Raw genomic sequence first — 22,767 nt, 5'->3', positions numbered from 1 at the left:
ATGGATATTAACTAGACCTACTGTAGTGATCATTTTGCAATATATACAAATCCTGAATCACCATGTTGTACACCTGAAACCAAAACAATGCTATATGTCAATTATATCTTGATTACAAAAAAGACTTAACCTAGATATAAAAATGCAAACAATAGTTTTTATGACAGAGGTAGGTATCTTTTCTCCTCTTTAACAAAAACTTCACGTATTAATGGCAAACACATAGTACTCTCTTAACCATTACATACTACTTCTTACTGTACCATGCAGATGGTAGCATGGTTTAGAGAAAAACAAAACAAAAACAAAAACAGAAGCAGCACCTAGAGGATGTAATTGAAGAAAAATGAGGAAGGGGCTAGAAATGCCCATCTCTCCTCAAGAGCTAATTCTACCAACACCAGGGAAGATACAAGTGATGTTTTCTAATCCTGTCAAACATCTCACCTATAACTGAGAAATTCACCTTCTATATCATAGGCACCTTCTCATATCCTGAGAATTTTCTCCTAGTTGTAGCACTCAAGTGCTAACCTGCTCTGTAATAATACCAGGACATCATGCAAAGGAAGCTGGGTTTTTACTCAGCTGGGTGAGTTTCAAATATTAGACTCCCTTACTTCTCATTCTAGAGATTTTATTTAAGACTGAAAAATAATCTTGCCGTAAGAGGGTATTAACATGAGAGGAACCAGTTCTATTTAATTCCAGGGGGTTTTGTCCTCCAACTTAACTGAATGACAAATTCAAAATGCTATGGAACCAAAGCATGTCCCCTTCTTCAAAAGTGACCTAAAGATTTTCATCTCAAGAAATCCTCCCAGATATTCCCATACAGTTTATTCAATAGCCTCAACACAAATGCAATTAGCTGAATTTTTTGTAAATAATGGCTGTCATTTTATAGTACCCAAATTTAACCTCATAAAATCCACTAAGAAGATTAATCAGCTTTAGTATCTGAGTTTGCTAAAGAAGCTAAAGGATAGAGAGCTTAAATGTGTTGCATAGGATCACATAAGTAGGTGAAATATGGAGACAGTATGCGTATGTGGTTCCATGGAAGTGAAGGTCAGACCATTCAATCATCCACTAAAGGTAAATCTATCATTCATCTGGCTTTTCATATGCCTAGTTCAATACTAATCAATAGAATTCCACAGAGAATCCTTTGAAACTCTCAACAAGTTACTTAACCACCCTGCACCTGTTTCCTTATCTATATAATGAGGCTACTACTAAAACCTATATCCCAGAACTATCGAGATGATTAAATGAGCTAATTTATGTCAACATTTAGCACTGTGCCTGACAAAAAGTATTTCTTTTTTTTTTTTAAGATTTTATTTATTTATTTGACAGAGAGAGACACAGCGAGAGAGGGAACACAAGCAGGGGGAGTGGGAGAGGGAGAAGCAGGCTTCCCGCGGAGCAGGGAGACCAACGCGGGGCTCGATCCCAGGACCCCGGGATCATGACCTGAGCCGAAGGCAGACACTTAATGACTGAGCCACCCAGGCGCCCCATTATTTCTTAAAATACAAAGAAAAACTTTGCACAAGTATAGCTTTGCTCACCAGAAGAGTGGAGAGGTGGCCTGGGGGACACATTGCAGAAATGATGGGAAAAGGCTTTCCCAAACCTGTGAGATTATGGAAAGAGGTAGCATCTTGGCCAACATAAATTCTTCTTACACCTATTTGCCAATATAGGAGAACTTTCTCAGAAATTCTCATGTATTTATAAAGAAAAATCTTACAAACAAAAAATTAGTATTTTTTAGACACACCAAAATAGATTTGATCAAATGTTTGGATGAACCAACTTATATATTTTTCCACTAAGATTACTGTCATTTCCTGTTGCTTATACTTTTTAAAAAGGGAACCAAAACTATAAACTAAAATTAAATCACAATTAATAAATATAGCTGTTACTAGCTTAATCCTATAATTCAGCATTTTATTTATAAACTGCCTACATTATCCTTTGGCTTCTTCATAGGTATTAGCTATCCAACTACATTAGGGGAAGCTCAAAGACAGAAACTATATCATCTATTTTCTCTTTCATTCCCTGCACTACTTACTAAATCTCCAATACACAGTAGAAGTCAATACCTTGGTAAGGCATTGGTAGCTGTGAACTAGGTTCCATATCAAGTGTTGGCAAGAATGTGGAGCACAAGGAACTCTCATGCATTATAGGAAGGAGTTAAAATTGGTGCAACTGCTTTGTAAAAACATTTGGTAGTATTTACAGAACTGAAATACACATACCTTATCACCCAGCAACTCCATCAATATGTATACCCTCCCCCAAAATGTACAAAATGTTCAAAACATTATATAGAATAGCCCAAAACTGAAACAATCTAAATATTCTTCCAAGACAGAATAAATTATGGTATAGTTCTATCATGGAATGCTATGCAGCAATGAAAATAAACTATCCCCTCCCATTAATAATGGTGACTCTCACAAGCATCATATTAAACAAAGGAAACCAGACCCAAAGAGATTCATACTCTATGATTCAAACTGCATAAAGGTCAAAATCAGGAAGAGTGAATCTATAATGATACAAGTCCAAAACAGTGATTACCTTTGGGGGAGGGAGATGGGAAGGACTTCTGGAGTACTTAGTCTTTTAGGATTCCCATACCCAATTTTAATGTGGGGAGAAGAAGGATTCCCCACACCTCCACATACAACACCTAGCAATTCTCAGACACCAGCAGGGTGTCAGATAATTCAACTCAATCCTGATACTGCCCACCCAGAGTCAACGTCACATTCCACAGGTTAGGGGTTCAGTCTTATAAGACTGCCCCCCACCCTCCTCTTCAGATGCCAGTCACAAGCCCCAGGCTATGAAACTGTGTTTCTGACTGGCTGGCTACGGATTGGAGTGATCTCCTCCTTAAGTTTGATTAGTTTGCTAAAATGACTTACACAACTCCCAGGAAACACTTACTTAGTTTTGCCAGCTTCCTAAAGGGTAAGATCAAGGATACAAATCAAAGGCCAGATGAAGAGATACAAAGGATGAGATCCTGAACAAAGGAGCTTCTGTCCTCATGGGCCCTGGGGATTAGTTCAGTGGCACATGGAAGCGCTTTGATTCCCTAAGCACAGAAATTCTTCCCCCCCAAAAAAGATAAAAAAGCTGGTTTCTTGGGTTTTTATGGAGGCTTCATTATGTAGTCATGATTGACTAAATCACTGGCCATTGGCTGATCCAGCCTCCAGCCCCTATCCTGTCCCCAGAGGTCAGAGTGTGGGACTGAAAGTTCCAACCCTCAAATCACATGCTTGGTCTCCCTGACAATCAGCCCCTGCCTTTGAATGGGGTCCAAAAGCCATCTTCATTAATAACAAGACACCCATTTCACCTTTATGGCTTTGGAGTATTTTTTAAAATTGTGGATGAAGACCAAATATATCTTATAAATCATAATATCACAGCTGATAATAAAAAAAAGTTTATGTAAATAAAAAGCCTCAGAATCAATGTCATTGTGTTCCACTGCTCTCTTCCCTCTGCCCACTGATATCACTACAATTTATGAATATTCTATAGAAATTATAAAAGGCAGGGCAAAGAACATCATAGCATAAATACTGGCCTATAAGGCCTTTGAGGTCTATTGCTCCCTTGAACTAGCTTTGAAAGATAAGTTGTTAAACTTCTCCCTGCTCCCTCCCTGTAAAAACAAAAACAAAAACAGAAGCAGCACCTAGAGGATGTAATTGAAGAAAAATGAGGAAGGGGCTGGAAATGCTTTAGGACTGACCTCTTTAATGCCCTAGGCAGCACAATATATAGTGTTTCACACTGTATATAAAAAGTAAAACAAAAATACATATGATTACAACAAATTAAAAACTATGCAAACATCAGAAGAAACTATGGGGAGATATAATTAGCTGCTTTTAAGTGATGATGTTGTAAAGAGGTTTTAATATGAATGAAACTTGCAATCAAAAGATCCCATACTGGTATAAACAGAACAGTGTTACCAGAAAAATAAGAGTCAAATGGTTTTATCACCACCCCAGAGTACTCTCAATCCTCCAACCTCTCCCTTTACCACAGAATGATATTACTTGCCCCCTTTGTCCAGACAATGGAAAAAATCTTCAGGGACTGGTAATAATATGGTGGGGCAGGTAACTGTAATTAAGTCTTAAAATGGCTTATGTTTCACTGCCTTTTGCATGCACCAGAGAATATAGTATTTTACGTATTGCAGGTATTCGGTAAATACTTGTAGATTTGATAACTTGGGTTTTAAAAAGTGGGGGAGGTGGAGGAAGTTTTCTGAGAGACATATATTTCTATCATAAAAGACATGTCTCGGTTCCTCTTTTCAGTGGTAAAATAGTTCTCTTGTAATACTCACCTTTTCTCCCTTCCAGAAATCCTGGCTCCTCCTTGAGCAGCCTGCTTGCCTCACATCTCAAGTGCTGACTTTCTCTCACAACCTTTACACAACTGAGCCTACAAGTGGCGTAGATGTCCCCCTTTCTTCTCACTGAAGCTTCCCTCTCCTGTGACATTCTCTTTGTATGACATAACATCCTGCTCATTACATCCCCCTTCTTTCCTCTGTAACTCCATAAAATTTCCTAGCTGGAATCTCATCAGATGTAATCATTGTTGATACCATCTACTGATATTTGAGTCATTCCCACTCACTACTTGAAAATTTTAACTCCTAGTTCACTATGACTTCCTAAAACACAACTCCTATGCTAATTTTTGGCTATTTCAATTCATACAAAGAAAGGTCTTCAACACCCCGGCCTCTTCCCAAATTTCTCTCTTCCAATAATCATGTCCCACATCCTACCCAGCCACTCACTCCCAAGACCCATTCCTCACCTTTTTATCACCTACAAGTTCTCCAAAATTTCAAGCATCCCATTTCCTGACCACTTTCTATCTTCAAGCACATCACTTCTACTCAGATCGCTCCAAAAATGCTCAAACCTCCTGGGAACTTGCAGACCATTGAACCTACTAATTTTCACTGTCCTTCATCCTTCCAACATCTCTCCACTCTCCACACTCAAAATTCCATGGCAAATCATTACAATCACTTCCTCGCATAGATCCTTGTTTCCATTCCCATCTCACCACATCATCTCTCACCTGGATTATCGAGTTAGTCCCGTAACAGGTCCCTCAGCTTCTATTTTTATCCACCAACAGTCTATTCCCAACACAGCAGCCAGAAGCAGGCTTTAACCATGTCAATCAAATCATGCCATTCCTCTATTCAATACTCTCAAGTGGCTTCCATCTCATTCAGAGTAAAATCCAAGTCCAAGCAAAAGCTTACGAGCCCGGCCGTGACCTGTGCCCCTGATCTCCAACTTCCCCTCCTACTACTCCTACTACTCCATTCCCTCACTGTAGGCCAACCACTGGCCCCCTCGCTATTCCTCAAATCCACCTGACCTTCCCCTCCCTCTGAACTTTTGCAGGGACTAATTCCTCTGCCTAGAATGCTCTTTGCATAGATACTCCCACATGACTTCCTCCTTTGCCTTCTTTCAGTTTTGCTCAAATCTCAGCCTCTGAATGTGGCTAACCCTGAAAGCCTCTTTAAAATTAAACCCCACCCCCAGCCTCACACTCCCACTCTTCCTCACCCTATTCTATTTTTCTTTTTACCATTGCACTTTTAACTATCTACTATACTATATAATCTCTTTATTATGTCCATTGCCTTTCCCTTGCCCCACCCACGACTACCAGAATTTAGACTCCATAAGGGTCCAAAGTTTTGATCTGACTTATTCACTTGTACACACCAAGTATCTAGAACAATGCCTACTACATGGTAGATATACAGTAAATACATTTAAATAAAAAAACATAAATATGTCTCTATGTGTTACTTGCTGGATTTCAACAGAACCAGAACCAGATTGCAGTACCAACTTGCAGATTCCTCATTTGTAATCTTTCTACAGGAAGTAGGTTCAAAAAAAAAAAAAAGTTCCAGATCAACCATATGGTATAATCTTAAAGTTGATTTCTACATTTTCCCCATAGGTAAGAAATGTCCTAATCGTAGATCCAGAAGTCAGTCTACAAAATCATATTTGATTTATAGGTATCTAAAATACTATATATTATAAATGGGTAACAGTGAATCAAACCAGTTCAGTATCAATTAACTAAGCAGAAATGCAAAATGCAAAGCAACTTGAGAGGTTATGCATCTATTACCTTAACTGTTAGGATGGTATCATGGGTGTCTGGATCTGTCCAAATGCATCAAATTGTATAAATATGTGTGGTTTCTTACATCTTAATTATACCTCAATAAAACTTTCTTGAAAAGCAAAAGCAAGTAATAAAAAGTATTATTTCATCTTGAATACCAACAAGAGCAGGCATATTTAATTAAAAGAAAGTGAGAAGGAAGTTGGAAACTTTTATGTCAATTCTGAAGGGCACTTCAAGGCTATTAGAAATGGAGTCTTGGTCATATCTATTTTCACTTCAAAGCAGGGTTTCCCTTATCCCTGTCACAAGTGGATCACCAGCACTGCTCTTATACTTGTAATCCACAGATAGGTTCTTTTCAATTCATCTAAATGAAATATGAGGAGAGCCAGAAAAGGGCGAAGGAAAGCAGGTCTTTCTGAGATTACTAAGCAACAGCTGGGAGGGGTTGGGGGGGGGGAACAAAAAGGTGTTCAAAAAGCAAAAACTTGAGCTAAAAACAGCTGTACTATAAAAGAGAAGGGAGCATCTCATCTCTGCCCAGACATGAGCAGAGAAAAGGCCAAGCAACGTCTCTAAATTGGGTGGGAAATGTGATAGCGTGTAAAATGTCTTTAGAATTAGCAGGCTGGGGGCACCTGTGTGGCTCAGTCATTAAGTGTCTGCCTTCGGCGCAGGTCATGATCTCAGGGTCCTGGGATCGAGCCCCGCATCGGGCTCCCTGCTCTGCGGGAAGCCTGCTTCTCCCTCTCCCACTCCCCCTGCTTATGTTCCCTCTCTTGCTGTGTCTTTCTCTGTCAGATAAATAAAATCTTAAAAAAAAAAAAAGAATTAGCAGGCTGAGCAAGACAATTGTTCAGTTAGTGAGTAAGTGAGTGCATTCACAAGTCATGCATGTATAACTCGAGGGTTGCTTTGTCTCTGGGAAAGAAGGTGCTTGGGAAGAAGTGTTACATTTCCTTGAGGGTCAGTCAGTCATACTGGCTACCTCTTAAGGGCCTTCATTTGATTCATATTGTCTCCACGTACGTCTTGCGTACGTCTTGCTTCTTTCTCTCTTTCCAATCAGACCTTCAATACTGATCACTGTGGCTTCAGAATACAGTATGTTCCTGGAAATTCACATACAATTTAATTTTAAAACACAGGGAAATGCATGCCTTATTATTCAGGTACATTTATATAGCACTTTGTTTACTAGCATTTTACCATGAAATTTTAGCATAAAAGTTCTTTCAGGAACCACATATCATCTAGATTATAGATAACTACTCCAAACCAGATTATCGAGGTCCAGAGATGGTCAATGATTGTCTAAGGTCAAGGAGCTGGCCTACAATGCAGATTCTCTTTCTCCATTCTTCTTCTTTCCAGTAATCCACTCAAATAATTCAGGCAAGCATGACTACCTGCACCTTACAAATATGGAAAGTGAGGTGTATACAGGTCGTTTGTCCTAAACTATGCAAAACATAAGCAGTCCAAATCAAGTTTAGTGCTCTTTCTAATATGCGTAACTGCCAATGAAAAATCCTACCTTAAAAAGAAACAACTTCAAAGAAAGTCTTGATGATCTACCCCCAAATCATCTATTTATTAAAATTTGCATTTCATCATTTTCATATATAGCTCTGTTTAGCAAAATAAACCTGTTTTCCCTCTTTAAATATTGTTAAGACTCACAGCAAGGATTTATTGTTATATTTTTTTCCTTTATTTATAAAAACAACTTTTAATTTCTGTTGGATGACTTTGAACAGTATAAAATGTAACCTGTATTGACTAGATCCTAAATTCCCTTCCATTTCATGATGTTTTTGTTTTGGAAATGATGTACAGAGAATTTGAAAGTTTATTTTTGAAAGCCTAAAAAAAAAAAATCTAATTCATCTTTGCTTTTTGTTGACAAAGGCAAACAGAGTTGTGAAGCATGCCCTCTGCTGGTAAAAAAAAAAGGAAAAATTATACTTTAAACCAAAGAGATCCAATAAATTATGTGACTATCTGGTATTATCTAAACATCTAAACTACACTAGTCTACAAATGATTTCTAAAATAACCATCATGTTCTAATTTAAGCACCTAAAATTGGAAAGAAAATATATTTACAAGGGATAGAAACTGAATAAGATTTATATTTATTTCGGCATTTTATGTTTGCTTTACTACTGACTGAAATCTAACAGAGGCTACAGCTAGGAAGTGATAGTGAAATCACCCTCAGATAGATGGAGTCACTTCTCTCACTCACCATATTTTACCAAGCAAGTTGTCTATTGTTTATCAGTTATAAAATAGCAATTACAAGCTCAGACACAGTCATTTAAATGAAAGTCCTCAAATTTGGTGGCCAGCATATCCCAATCCATTTTTCTATCACCATTCTTCAGTAGTGCCCAATAAACCTTGCAAATATCTGCTTACGAGAGAGAGAGAACCCTAGTTTGTGTGCTTTGGACTCAGGCAAATTACTTACACTGTCAACTATAAACTTAAGATAATATTTCTTACCTCATAAGGTGGATTTGTGGACTACATGGACAATACATGTTCCTTATGGGGTGTTGAGAAATAGGTCTTGCCCATGAAGCATGACAGACAATGAAGGAAACTCTGGGAAGTGATGAAGACTTGTGTCATACGTGATCTGTCACCTGGCCACCTCTCTCACCATTCTCCCTGCTTGCTCCTGGTGCTCTAGCCACACTCACGCTTCGCTAAACACATCATGCCCCCAGGGCCTTTGCACTTGCTGAGCCATTATGTTTGTAATGTTCTTTATACATGCAGCCATGCAGCCTATTCCTACAGGAACATAGGACTCTGCACGAATGCCATCATGTCAAAGATATTTTCCCTTGACCACTTTGTATAAAATCACCACATCCCCTGACCCTGCTTCTTTCATTGGCATTTACCCCTTCCTATTATTACAGCAGTTTTATTTTGTTTATAGTCCATATCTTCCTAGTGGGAGGCAAGCTCTGTGAGTCAGGGAATTTACTTACTTGGCTCACTGCTCTGTTCACAATGACTGGATGAGTATCTGGCTCATAATAGGTAATCAATTAATACTTGTTCACTAAATAAATAAACTTATCAGGGATATTATAGAAATCATTTCTGCTTTGAATGAGAGAGTGGTCTAATGATTTCTAGAGCCCCACCTGTGATTTTATAATGATCTCAAATAGACCCCATGCTCTTCCTACTGGTTACTAAGAGAATACTTTTAGAAATCCTCATATCTTCTTGTAAAGGAAAAAATCATAAATAAATCAAATTAATTTCAAGGATCCATGAGCAGATGTTTAAAGATTTCAATGCACTATCATGTAAAATATTCTTCTTCTGGATTACTGTCTTTTTCTTTTGATCAAGCACTTTAAGACAAAGTACTTTTGACACCAAAAATAGCTATAAAAATACCACATTTCTGGAAATGGATAAATGGTTAAATGATAAATATTTCTTATAGTTTCTACTCTTTTAAATTAAGGTTATAACACAATAATACTTCTCAAGAATGAGAAGGAAAAAGCAATAACAGACAAAATACAAATTTTAAATGTGTGGGCATATGCTAGTACCTGCTTTTTTTAATATGACACGGCCAAACCTTGTTAAAATAGACGTATTTTCTGTGAGAGACGATGGAATCTGAAAAACAAACTGAGGGTTCTAGAGGGGAGGGCAGTGGGAGGATGGGTTAGCCTGGTGATGGGTATTAAAGAGGGCACGTTCTGCATGGAGCACTGGGTGTTATGCACAAACAATGAATCATGGAACACTACATCTAAAACTAATGATGTAATGTATGGGGATTAACATAACAATAAAAAAAATTTTTTTAAATAGACGTATTTTCATACACCATCACACACTATTAACATCTAAATCTGATCCAAAAACGATATGCCTAGAATTCATCTTAGAAAAATACTACACTCTCTTAAAAATATGCTGGCATAAAAGGTGAGCTCTACAATGAACACAGTTTAGGTATGCTTATAATCACTAAAGAATTAGCAAAACTGGCAAAATTGTCAATATGTGTGAATATTCCTACCTGGCTTTCTGGCATTGCTGTCTGTCTAGATGTATCAGGATTACACACAAGAAAAATGATTACAGTCATTTGGCATTTTGGAAAAAAAAAAATGCCTGACACTATCCATTTTATTGCCAACATTTTAGGCCCCGTATTGCACATGATGAGAGAACTGACCTTTGAAAGAAAATTGTGGGGTCGAATAGAGAAAAATCAAATGACAGAAACTGATAGAAAGGACCATTGTTGCAATCATACTTGGATCTTCTTCTTAAATGACTAGCTTTTCTAACCAATAAATTTTTGTTATTAATCATGCTTCTCAATGAAAATCTCCCCTCCAAGTCCATATTACATGAGGACAAATCTGGTGGCACATATAATCAGCTTTATAAAAAAAAAAAAAAAAGGACAAAGCCAGGCGAATTTCAGTATCTAGTCCTATGTAGAATAATCATATTGAATACATAAGCTTAGATCTTTGTAATATGTTGCAAAGTAATAAATTATTTTAAAATCAATTAAATAAACTTCAAGGGCATCATAAGACCAAAAGGTGATGCAGGTTCCCTTAATAATGAAATCATCATGTCCCCTGGTACTCCTTCTTCTAGTAGAAGTATCAAAAAGCAAAGGATAAACCTCAATAAACCTCATTTATTCATTTAATCGGCATTTCTTGAGGGCCTCCTATGTTTCAGGAACTACCAGCTGCTGGGAATATAAACATACGTAGCTCCAACCCCTTTAGGGCTGACAGAAGCAATAACATGGCAGATAATACTTCTGATTTGGGGGATAACAGCATCATCATGAAAGGTTCCCAAAGAAAAGTCAAAAAGAGACTAAGCATTGCTATGGGGCAATTCAGACACATTCATTTAGTCATCGCAGATATTAAAAAATATAATCATGTGCAAGTCTGTTATTATTTCCAATGACTAAGCCATCAGAAGTGATACATTATAGCCTTCTATCCATTTATCACCCCTAGAAACTAATTAGAGAATTATATTCCTTGTATAACCATTTAGGAAACCAATATTCTGAAAATCTTGCAACATGTAGAAGGTCAAAAAAAATGAGCAGTTCTTTGATCTGAACTCCTGTCTGCTAGCTCCTAGTCCATAGTTTTCCTGTTATAATAACTTCTCTGACCATATAGAGTAAACTCATCTTCCATTTTCTTCTCCAGACACTGGGGGACTTAGTGACAAAGTGGTGTATGCTAAAATAATTCAATGTACTTTGAAAACTACCCCCAAACAGCTTTTCCAGTGCCATGGGAAAGCATAAAGGAAACTAGCCAATTGAGGTTGCCTCATAAGAAACACCCATTCTCCACCAATTTTTATATTCTCCTACTCTATTTTTCCAGCATTCAAAACATCTACCCAAAAACATTAACTTAAAACTATAGTATAAGATAGCCAATGAGCTCCTGGGCTTGCATTAGATAGACCAGAGTTAAAACCCTGGCAACTCCACTGAGCTCTTTAAACCTCAGTTTGCCTCATCTATAAAACAGAGCTAGTACCAACTATCACATTTGTAAAATACTTGGTTGATCTCTCAGGACACGTATGCTAAACAAATCATCTGTTGGTATATAATTTTCTACTGCATCTAAGTCATTTCATAGTGCATACTCAACACTACAGTAAGGATCTGTAGAAATCTAGAATGTCTAAGGGCAAATTTTTTTTTTTTTAGTGACATCCAGTAAACATTAAATAAAAGCGATTTAGCAGTGATAATAAGATTCCAGACCACCTGATACATATCAGTGCACGGAGAATCATCAATGTTAACTATCTGACCATCACATTATTAAAAGTTAATAAATCTGCACTTCTCCTAAGACATATAAAAACAAAACATTCTTTCTGTAATAAAACTCTTATTTTTCTTACTTTTATTTTCCTTTAGGTGAATGCACCATACTGAAACCAGTGAGAGTTACACACATCATCCTTCTCATAGCTCAGCATTTCCAACAAAACAAACCGGTTTATAACAGTATCATCATTGTTTTAACCTCTATACATGTTTTGCGGAGGTACAAAGATGCTCGTGGTCAGAAAGATCTTTTCCATTTTGATTAGTACCTTCAAACTTCCACTGCCTATGTTCTTCTTGAATTTTCTCAAAGAGCAAAAGTAGAAAAATCTCTACAAGAGTGGAACTATATCCAAATTATTTCATCTCAGACTTTGTCTTATTCCTAAATTTATTCTACAGAAACAAGTATTTGGAAATTTAATGGGGAAGAATTCAATCTAAAATAGAGTACTTGAAATTTAATCTTACCAATAACAAAATCAGTATGTTTTGATACTCTAACACTGCTAAATAGTCCACAGTAAAATGCACTTAGAAGAGAAAAAAATAAAATCCTCTTTTCCCGATTTTTGCAAGGTTAGAAAAAAAATCACTTAAATCTAACTACTGGAGGGAAATGCAGTTTGCAGTAAATAATGTAAGTGCACTCATGCTGCAGACAAACATCGCCCTGAAATTTGCCCAGTTAACAATAGAGTTCAGAGCCTCAATGCACACTTACACACCCTCCTTGTTAAAATGCTGGAAATCAATTCCTTGCCCAAGAGGCATTCATGGTCCCATATTTAAAATCATGCAGGTTCACAAGGAGAACATTTAGATTATCTGCAGATGCTGTCATACAAATTTAGCCTATTATTGAGCATTTATAGTTTATGGACAAAAGATCAGTAAATTCAGTGGGATAGGCTGCATGAGAAGGATTGGGTTATGAGACTATAAATGCGGTAGAATTTTACTACAAAGAAATTGGGGAGATAAATTCAAGCTTTGTAGCTTACAAATATGTGGTATTTATAGTAAGGGCAGCACAACAGAACTCGATGCCTACCACTACCCACCCACAACTCTCTAACCATAGCATGTTAACAGTTTTGAACTAATTCAGCTTCAAATAGAACACGATTTTCCTAGTTAACGTATTACAAAAGTAAGTGCGGTAGTAAGCCCCCAATAAGGAACAGGAAAGGAGACTTCCTCTTGTTGACGGGTACCATCTGAGACTTGAATTCATAGTGAGTCTAAAATTCCAATATCGAATTTTTCAGGCAGACACTACACCCAGATATTTAACACCATGCATGTTATCATCACACACGTGGACTTAACACTACTAAAATCACTCTTGTGACTAGTCTGATACTGCAGCATGAGTAATGAACTGCACTGTAAGTTGTATAGGATCACTTACTGAACTTTGAAAACAATGAAACTGCTTTTTAGCGGAATGTGTAAGCTAGGTCGTTTCCTCTAATAACCTATTTTACTCCACTATTCAGTCTTCAAATCCTGACCAGCTACAGTTAAGCACTGTGGGAGATTCAGTATGTAAATATGATAAATTAGCTGTAAGTTAAGTGATAATGTAAAGTCATCTTCCAATATAGCATAATTAAATGCTACTTTTACAATAACTGATATAATGGCAACAGGTTCTATCTCACAAACCCTACCCATTTGGTCTCATCCTCATACGCAGAGTGAAAATTCCCAACCTCAGGTCCACTTTTCATCCATAGTGCCCAAATACAGTAGGTGGTCCTTAAATACTTGGTATCTACCTGATTGTTGACTGATACCTTAGTGAGCTACTACGGTACCCAGATCTTCAAAATACATATTATTCCACTGAGTTCTATAAACAGATCTTAAGTTGAAAGAAACTACCAGCATCACAAATCTTGATTCCAAGTTATGCACCGAAAGGCAAGTAATCAGAAAGCTATATCCTCAAGGTTATCCTGTACACTTAGCACATTAGTGGACCACACTTGGCAGCATCCGGACCTAATCAGCCAGTATGTTAACCAATGCTGCTGAGCAATTAATTTTGTTTGTGAGCTGGAAATAATTTAAAATCATTTTCAGTTTTCAGATTCTTTTCATCTTGGCTGCCATAATTAAATATACCAAAGAGCAATGCAAAGTCAGATTCAACAGCATTTATTAAGCATAACCACTAAATGCCAAGCCCTGGCCTGGACTTTTCCACATAAATGGGTGATTCTGATGGCCAACCAGGTTTGAAAACCAACCTAGCAATGTTTGAGGGCTCTATCTCCACAAAGCTATCCCTAACTAGCTCCAGTGATAAGACAGATGAGCTGAAAAAGGCCATTCATTTCAACTTTGAAGAACAAATTCTCTGAAGTAGCAAATTCTTCCATAATTAGCCAAAATCTGTACCCTAAGGATGTCTATCCTATTACTTCTTTAAGTCTTTCAAACAAGCCTTCTTGTTCTCCTACACGAGAGCACATCTCTTCACAAACATGAAAATAGTTATCATTTCTCCACTTCCTTCAATTTAAAGTTGTCCACCCATCATCAATCTTTCTGATAGCATCCCATCTTTTATCCTTCACAAAACTTGCAATATGTCATTCGTGTGTTCACTTTTTTCAACCTGTACTCTCTACTAGAACTCTCTCCATGAGTTCAAGGATCACGGCCAATTTGTGGGCCATTGCACAGCCCGTACATAAAACATAGCAGGTACTCACTAAATATTTGATGGATGAATAAATAAAGGAATAAATAAATGATTTGGAGGGGCAGAAGCCCATAGTCATTTGGATTGGACCACCATAGCTTATTTTTAAAGAGATCATCAGAAGAGTAGGAGATGCTGTTTTAGCTGGTCTCCTACATAGAAGAAAATCTCAGTAAAAGATATTTAAATGATTTTTAAGTAAATAATTTTTTCAATAATAAAGATCAGTAAGCACTTGCTTATCCAACACATTTGTTTTTCTACAAATAATGTACCAGACACTGGGTATATAGTGGTAAACAGAATAGATACAGTTCTTGCCCTCATAATGTGATAATGAAATTTAAGGGGTTACTCTATAGAGAAGCAAAACAGGATATTAATTCCAAGAGAATGACATTAAGTTCACACCCTTGCATAGACCTAGCAGTGGAACATCAATCCCAATAATCGGATAATAACCACAACAAGGAAGAACAGAAGATAGTAGGCCTCGATTTAAACCAATAAATTACGGAGTTATAAAACTGAAACGCAGGCAGACAAATTTGTAGAGACAGAAGGCAGAATGGTGGTTGCCAGGGGCTGAAAGGAGAGAATGGGGAGTTCCTGTGTAGTGGAAACACCATTTCAGTCTGGGAGGATGAAAGAGTTCTGGAGATGGATGGTGGTGATGGTCACATAACAATGGGAATGCTTGTAATGCCACTGAACTAGACATTTAAAAATGGCTACAATGGTAAATTTTTAGGTTATGTATATTTTACCACAATAAAAAAAAGCTACAGGGACTAGAAAAACTGAGTCACACAAGGTACCCCCATGTACAGAACTTCTGGTCCTGACATTGTTAGTGAGTTCTTCACGCACAGCATGGAGAAATCCCACCAACAGCAGGATCTTCAAGGAAAGATAGACAACTATATTTGACAAATTATGCATCATTAAGTGACTAGCAAGGAACCTCAAGGACACTGACTGCTCATTTTTTACTCAAATTCCCTTTCAGGAAAGCTCTCCAGGGCTATGAGACTCAATGATTTTTTTTAAATTCTCTTACCTCCAAAAACACAAAGAAATTTTTACCCCTCAAGTGAAAAAGCCTTACTTTGAAAATCCCAGAGCACGACTACCAGGAACGACTTCAGAATAAAACTGAGAAATACTGGCAAAACTAATTGGAAAATGTTAACTCTGCCTGAGCACTGACTATTCTCAGCCCCTTCTTTACACAGGCACAGGGAAAACAAAATTTAAAATCAAGATGCAGGTAGTCTATTACTGGGGGGAAAAACTTCTAAAATATAAAGTGTGAGGCACACTATACCAACATTCCTCTGAGTCCTACCCAGAATCAGACAACCTACCAATCATTCATATGGAAAGCAAAACCAGAAACAGTATCACTGCCAAGCCAGTCAAGCTGTCAACATTTATTACTGTGTGTACAGGGTACCAGTAGATGATACAAAAGAAAAAGGCTCATCCTTTGCCCTTCTGGAGCTCATAATGGGAAGGATAATGATTGCACTGAACATTTTGCCCATGGAGTTGGAACACAGTGATGAAAACGGTTGGGGCTCTGAAATGAAACAACACATCAAGGATGTAATCCCAACTCTACAACTTTTTAGCTACATGACCCTAATAGTGCTAGTGAAATTACTTCGGGCTTACAATGTACCAGGACGTTTGGTCTACAATCCAACCCAGTTAATCCTCACAAATCCTATAAGGTAAATATTATTATTATTTTACACATAAATTCAAGTTAATTTCCCTGAGCCTCTGCTTCCTGGGGGACGGGGGTGAGGGGGACAGGCATTAATACCAACCTCGTACCATTGTTTTGAAAGTTAAGTGAGTTATTGTATAAAAAAATAAGATACTAGGTTCTCAGTAAATGAATGATAACACCATCATTCAATTATTTTATGTTTATAGAAATAGCGCACATTAGTAAAGTTATTCTAGGACAGCATTTTAGAGACCACTCCTTTTTTATACATAATGTCTGAACTGTTTATAATTTAATTCAGGAAATGTATGTGCTCTTGTTATATACAAGACACTGTACTAGGCACTGCTAAATACACAAAGATATAGGACACAATTCCTATCACTAAGGTGTATGCATTCAAGAGAATTTGTAAGAAAATAAATTCTAGCTTAACATTAAGGCAGACAACCAAAGGCCTAATGATGGGGGCTTAGTGTGAAACATCCCTATTCTGGAGTATATTCTGTTAACGTTCTCCATCACTGTTTTGTCCCAGAACTGCAAGATAACATTGTCCCCCCTGTAATGTCTCTCTACAAGTTAAAAACCAGGTAAATTCACCTGAGCATGGTTGCTCTTGTTTTTCACATTAATATGGAATATATTTTATAAACACTTGTACAAATTGAACACATGCTGATTTCCAATCATTGGTATGCCATTCGCTTAAAAAAAAGATCAGCAGCCAGCATTTAGACATTCTGTTTGTAATGACAACCTAAACTGTCTTTGAAACTCACTATCTGTTGTAATTATTAGAATGAATGAAAATAAATGCTCAACAATGGAAAAGCTTGTTATTCATTGCACATGATGATGTGCCCTCAATTCCTAGAGAGATTTCCCAAGATATTTATGGTGAAATAAACCCAGAATACTGATCTCAATTGGAAATCTTATAGTTTGGGATAATGAAGGAAATTTCCCCAGGGAACTAAGGAGATATATGATATAAGGTACTAACTATTCCCATAGTAAATTAGGATTGAGCGTGTATAAAATGTTTGAGAGAATTTATAATAACAGAATATCTGACATGGTAATTAATGTATATTACAAAATGTCTCCCATCTCTTCCAGCTAAATTCCACCAAAGTCTTGAAACCTATTAACTTGCTGAAATAACATAATCATTAACCAAAATCAATTACATTTCACCACGAAATCTCCAGTACTATCACTGTCCTTTATCTTTCCAGAAAACAAGAGCAATACACGTATGTGGTTAAATGATAGCACCCTTTATTCACACAAAACCAAGCAAAGGTTTAAAGACAGGATTTTTTAAGTACATCTAGAGATCTCAATTCAACTAAACTTGAAATTAAGTTACAAAACTGATGTTGTATACCATAAATAATGCTTTCAGTTAAGTTTCCAAATTAATTTTTTAAAATTTCTTGATAATACCTACAATCTTATTCAACTTTAACTGTATTCATTTCAATTTTATTTTACCTTTTGTTTTTTTTTTTTTAAGATTTTATTCATTTAACAGAGACACAGGTAAAGAGGGAACACAAGCAGGGGGAGTGGGAGAGGGAGAAGCAGGCTTCCCGCTGAGCAGGGAGCCCGATGCGGGGCTGGATCCCAGGACCCCAGGATCATGACCTGAGCCGAAGGCAGAAGCTTAACGACTGAGCCCCCCAGGCGCCCCTTATTTATTTATTTTTAAAAGATTTTATTTATTTGAGAGAGAGAGTGAAAGAGAGAGCACATGTGGGGTGGAGGGGGAGGCAGAGGGAGAAGGAAAAGCAACCTTCCCGCCGAGCAGGGAGCCCGATGCGGGGCTCGATCCCAGGACCCTGGGATCATGACCTGAGCCGAAGGCAGACGCTTCACGACTGAGCCACCCAGGTGCCACCTCTATGTCATTTGTTAATAAGATTGTCTTTTCTCCATTAAATTGTTTTTGTACCTTTGTAAAATAAATCAGTTGGTATATTTATATGATTTCTTTTTTTTTTAAGATTTTATTTATTTGACAGAGAGAGAGACAGCCAGAGCAGGAACACAAGCAGGGGAAGTGGGAGAGGGAGAAGCAGGCCTTCCTCTGAGCACGGAGCCTGATGCAGGGCTTGATCCCAGGACGCTGGGATCGTGACCTGAGCCAAAGGCAGATGCTTAACGACTGAGCCACCCAGGCACCCCTCATTTCAATTTTAAACACTGAGGTTACCTCACAATAATCATTGGAAGTTAGTCTTATCTGGGCGCCTGGGTGGCTCAGTTGGTTAAGTGACTGCCTTCGGCTCAGGTCATGATCCTGGAGTCCCGGGATCGAGTCCCGCATCGGGCTCCCTGCTCAGCAGGGAGTCTGCTTCTCCCTCTGACCCTCCTCCCTCTCATGCTCTCTCTCATTCTCTCTCTCTCAAATAAATAAAATCTTAAAAAAAAAAAAATTATAAAAAAAAAAAGTTAGTCTTATCTTTGTCAATTAAAATGATGCCAGTCTCAGTAGGACACTGGGAATTTACATTTATGTGAAAAGGTTTCATTTTATGAAGTTGTTAATAAATGACCACCAATGCCAAGTTCTATGCTAGCACAAGGCATAGGACTTCAGAACATGTTGGGAAAAGCAATGCACACAAAGATAAGAATTAAACTATAACATGAAAAGTGATACACTGGTGATATATTAAAGCCCTGTAGAAATATAGAGGGGACTGTGCCCTCACCAAAGTCCCCAGCCCTTCTCTTCTGTCTGGAGAAGAGCTGAATCTTGAAGGACAAATCATAGCTCTGTTGGCAGAAAATTAAAAAAAAAAAACAAACAGCAGCAAAGCACATTCCCTATAAAGAAAGATGCAAGACACATGGCCTAGAAGTAAGAATGGGCATGGGGTTCCAGAGAATGTCAATCAGTAGTGTTAATGAGTTGCAGCATAGATGGTACTGTGAAGATGGCATGAGGGGCAGTCAGGCAATGAAGAGGACAGTGATTAGCTACCTACAAACCAGACTGCAAAGTTTCTTCTACATCACGCTAAGGAGTTTAGCTCTGTAACACAGGCAACCATTGGTCATGTAAATTTACTCCTTGTGTTTCCTTTGAAAATGACTTCAGTGAAAACAGACCCCTCTACTCACTCGTTTATTGGCTAAGCAGCACTGCTATGCCAGGCATTTGGCTGGACCAGGGATCAGCAAATACCACACAGGTCAAACTTTTCTCGCTGCCTGTCACTGGGGGACCCACAAACCAAGAATAATTTTTATATTGGTAAATGGGTGAAAAAATGAAAAGAATACTATTTCATGATGCATGAAAATTATGTGAAATCCAAATTTTAGAAATTCAAATTCAAATCCATAGAGTTTTGTTGGGACACAGTCACATCCGTTCCTTTGCATACTGTCTGTGGTTGCTTTTGTGTTACAATGACAGAACTGAGTAGTTACAACAGAGATAGTATGGCCCACAAAGCCTAAAGCATCCACTCAATTAGAAAAAGCAGATTCCGGTGCTAGACAATGGCAAACCAAAGAAGGTCTAATTGTGGACACAAACAAGGAAGGAGACCTACACAATTCAGTGTAATAAGTACTGGGATACAATTAACGTCAGAATATTGTAGGAGCACATAACTAGGACACAGCCCAAACTGTGGCAAAGGGGTGTGGTTAAGGAAAAGCCGATGAAATTAGGTTAGATTAAATTAAAAGATCAAATCACAAGGAACCTTACATGTCATGCTAAAGACTTCAAATTTCATTTTGAAGGCAATGGCAGGTCTTTGCAGGGGTTTTTTTGTTCTGTTTTGTTTTGTTTTTTTAAAGATTTTATTTATTTGTTCATAAGAGACAGAGAGAGAGGCAGAGGGAGAAGCAGGCTTCCCGCTGAGCAGGGAGCCCGATGCGGTACTGGATCCCAGGACCCTGGGATCATGACCTGAGCCGAAGGCAGACGCTTAACCATCTGAGCCACCCAGGCGCCCTCTTTGCAGGGTTTTAAGAAGACCTATGCCATGATCAGTCTTCTATTTTAAAACAGCCATCCTGAGCGCCTGGGTGGCTCAGTTGGTTAAGCGACTGCCTTCGGCTCAGGTCATGATCCTGGAGTCCCTGGATCGGGTCCCGCATCGGGCTCCCTGCTTGGCAGGGAGTCTGCTTCTCCCTCTGACCCTCCCCCCTCTCATGTGCTTGCTCTCTCTCATTCTCTCTCTCTCAAATAAATAAATAAATAAAATCTTAAAAATAAATAAATAAAACAGCCATCCTGATGGCAATGTATCTAGTTGTATTTAAAGTTTTTTTCTAGCAAAGCAAACACAACACTGGGAGGTAAGGAATATTTGCTCTAGGAAGAACTGAGAAACACTCTTATCAGGCAACCATCATTCTTACTCATTTTCTCTCTCAATAAAAAGAATAGCAAGAATAGCTAGTACTTACTGAGTGTTACTATGTACTAGTACATGTCCTATGTGCATGTAAAGTGCTATAGATGTATTAACTCATTCGATCCTCATTTAAAGGGCCTGTGCAAGTAATTCTCATTGAGCTGGATACATAAAATAATGTGATCAGATTTAACTGTTTTCTGGATGAAAACATTTCTAGGGTTCAAACCACATATGTTTTCTGCTGCTGGCTAAATCTGTTCAACACCTGCAGTGTAACATTAATTCCCTTTGTGAAACAAGACAAGTAGTTGACTAATCAACTCATCCCCTACTACAGCTCTGTACTAAGTGTCTACCATGCAGCAGGAATGGTGCTAGGGATTCAGTGGCATACACCAGCACACAGCTCCGTTCCCAGGGTTCCAACCACCGAACGAGGAAAACAAACACCACCCATCTCAGATCTGAAACACACCGTTCGCCCCATCAACCCAGGATTATACTGTCAAATACACCTAATCCTTGAACTCCTCTGTATTAAAGCATCCTCTTTCTAAGTAATTTTGTGGGTGGGTGTTTCAGTAAAGTGGGGAGAGAAAGAGAAACAGAGAGACAGAGACAGAAGGGGTGGGGGAGGGAATTAATGAGCATTGGTGATGAGAACAAAGCTAAGACAGACAGAAATCAATGCTTCATACATGGTATTTGGGGCCTGTTTCCCAATGGCAAAACTGATGAAATAATAAGGAATTGACACCTGGCAGGACGAGCTAGTAAGAGAGGGAAGAATGCACAGCTGAGGGGAGGAGGAGGTGACCCGCTATGGATGAACAAGATGTGAACCTCTCTTAGCGATTCAAAGCATTTGACATCATTTTTACTATAAAAGGTATAGAAAATGTTTCATACCTCTAAATATTTTGCTTATATGAAATCAATTAGCTTTTCAGTTCTGATCAATAGGATCTGGTATGTTTCATAGGTTTAATCATTTTATTGGAAAATTAAATAAAATCAGAGGACAAACAAGTAAGTTTCCATTTCATTCGAGTACCGCCCACTCAGTATAAAATTTACAAACCAAGACTTATGGACCATGAGTTAGAAACCACGATTTTGTAACTGAAAAGATGCTGACGTGTATCTGGAATTTCCTTCCAATGTCTTAAAGCAGCAACAAAGCTTTCAAATTCACTAGAAAACAGCACCAAGAGAGGGTGACAGAATTTTGTACCTCTGTACTTCCTCAATTCACCTAAGATAGAGAGCTTTAATCCTACCTCCACTTCTTACAGTCTGAACTTGACCTGCTCCCCAACAGAAGAAAAATAAGGAAAAGATAAAAAATCAGAGTAGGGAAAACCACAGGTCTCTCCCCAAAACTTCCCACCAACATTCACCTTTTTTTTTTTTTTTTTACTGTGTGTTATCATATTTATTGCCAAGGGTGACTAACCTCAGTTATCTTATTGGAAGGTTTACAGAAGAGTTAAATAGACATCTGTTAAGATTGTGGAAAGTCAGAAGTGTTGATTTGTTGTTTTATGTCTGATGTAATTAAAAGATTTCCTATATCAGGATCAGCTGTCTTACCTGGACGGCTCGAAGACACTCTGTTCCTATTCCTCCTGCCTGCCTCTGATGTGGAGACATTCTCTGTATCATGCAGACCCCTCCCTCCCCCTCTCACTACACCATCATCTGGAATAATCTTCTTGGCTACACTAAGAAAGTCAGTGAACAGCTCCGTGATCTCAGTGCTCATTCTCCTTAGTTTTTTGCACAGACT

The 22,767-nt window shown here is 38.0% G+C and overlaps 1 protein-coding gene across 1 annotated transcript in view; it reads right to left on the bottom strand.

Annotated features, from left to right (window-relative positions):
• The window catches only part of TAFA2 (TAFA chemokine like family member 2), a 451,862-nt gene that overhangs the window by 261,216 nt on the left and 167,879 nt on the right, over positions 1–22,767 (bottom strand). The window lies entirely within an intron of this gene.

Source organism: Mirounga leonina, unplaced genomic scaffold, assembly GCF_011800145.1.
Source record: "Mirounga leonina isolate KUSES-001 unplaced genomic scaffold, KU_Mleo_1.0 Mir_126, whole genome shotgun sequence".
Lineage (NCBI taxonomy): Eukaryota > Metazoa > Chordata > Mammalia > Carnivora > Phocidae > Mirounga > Mirounga leonina.
Note: the sequence above shows the minus strand (reverse complement) of the source record. Positions and strands in the feature narration are given on the sequence as shown.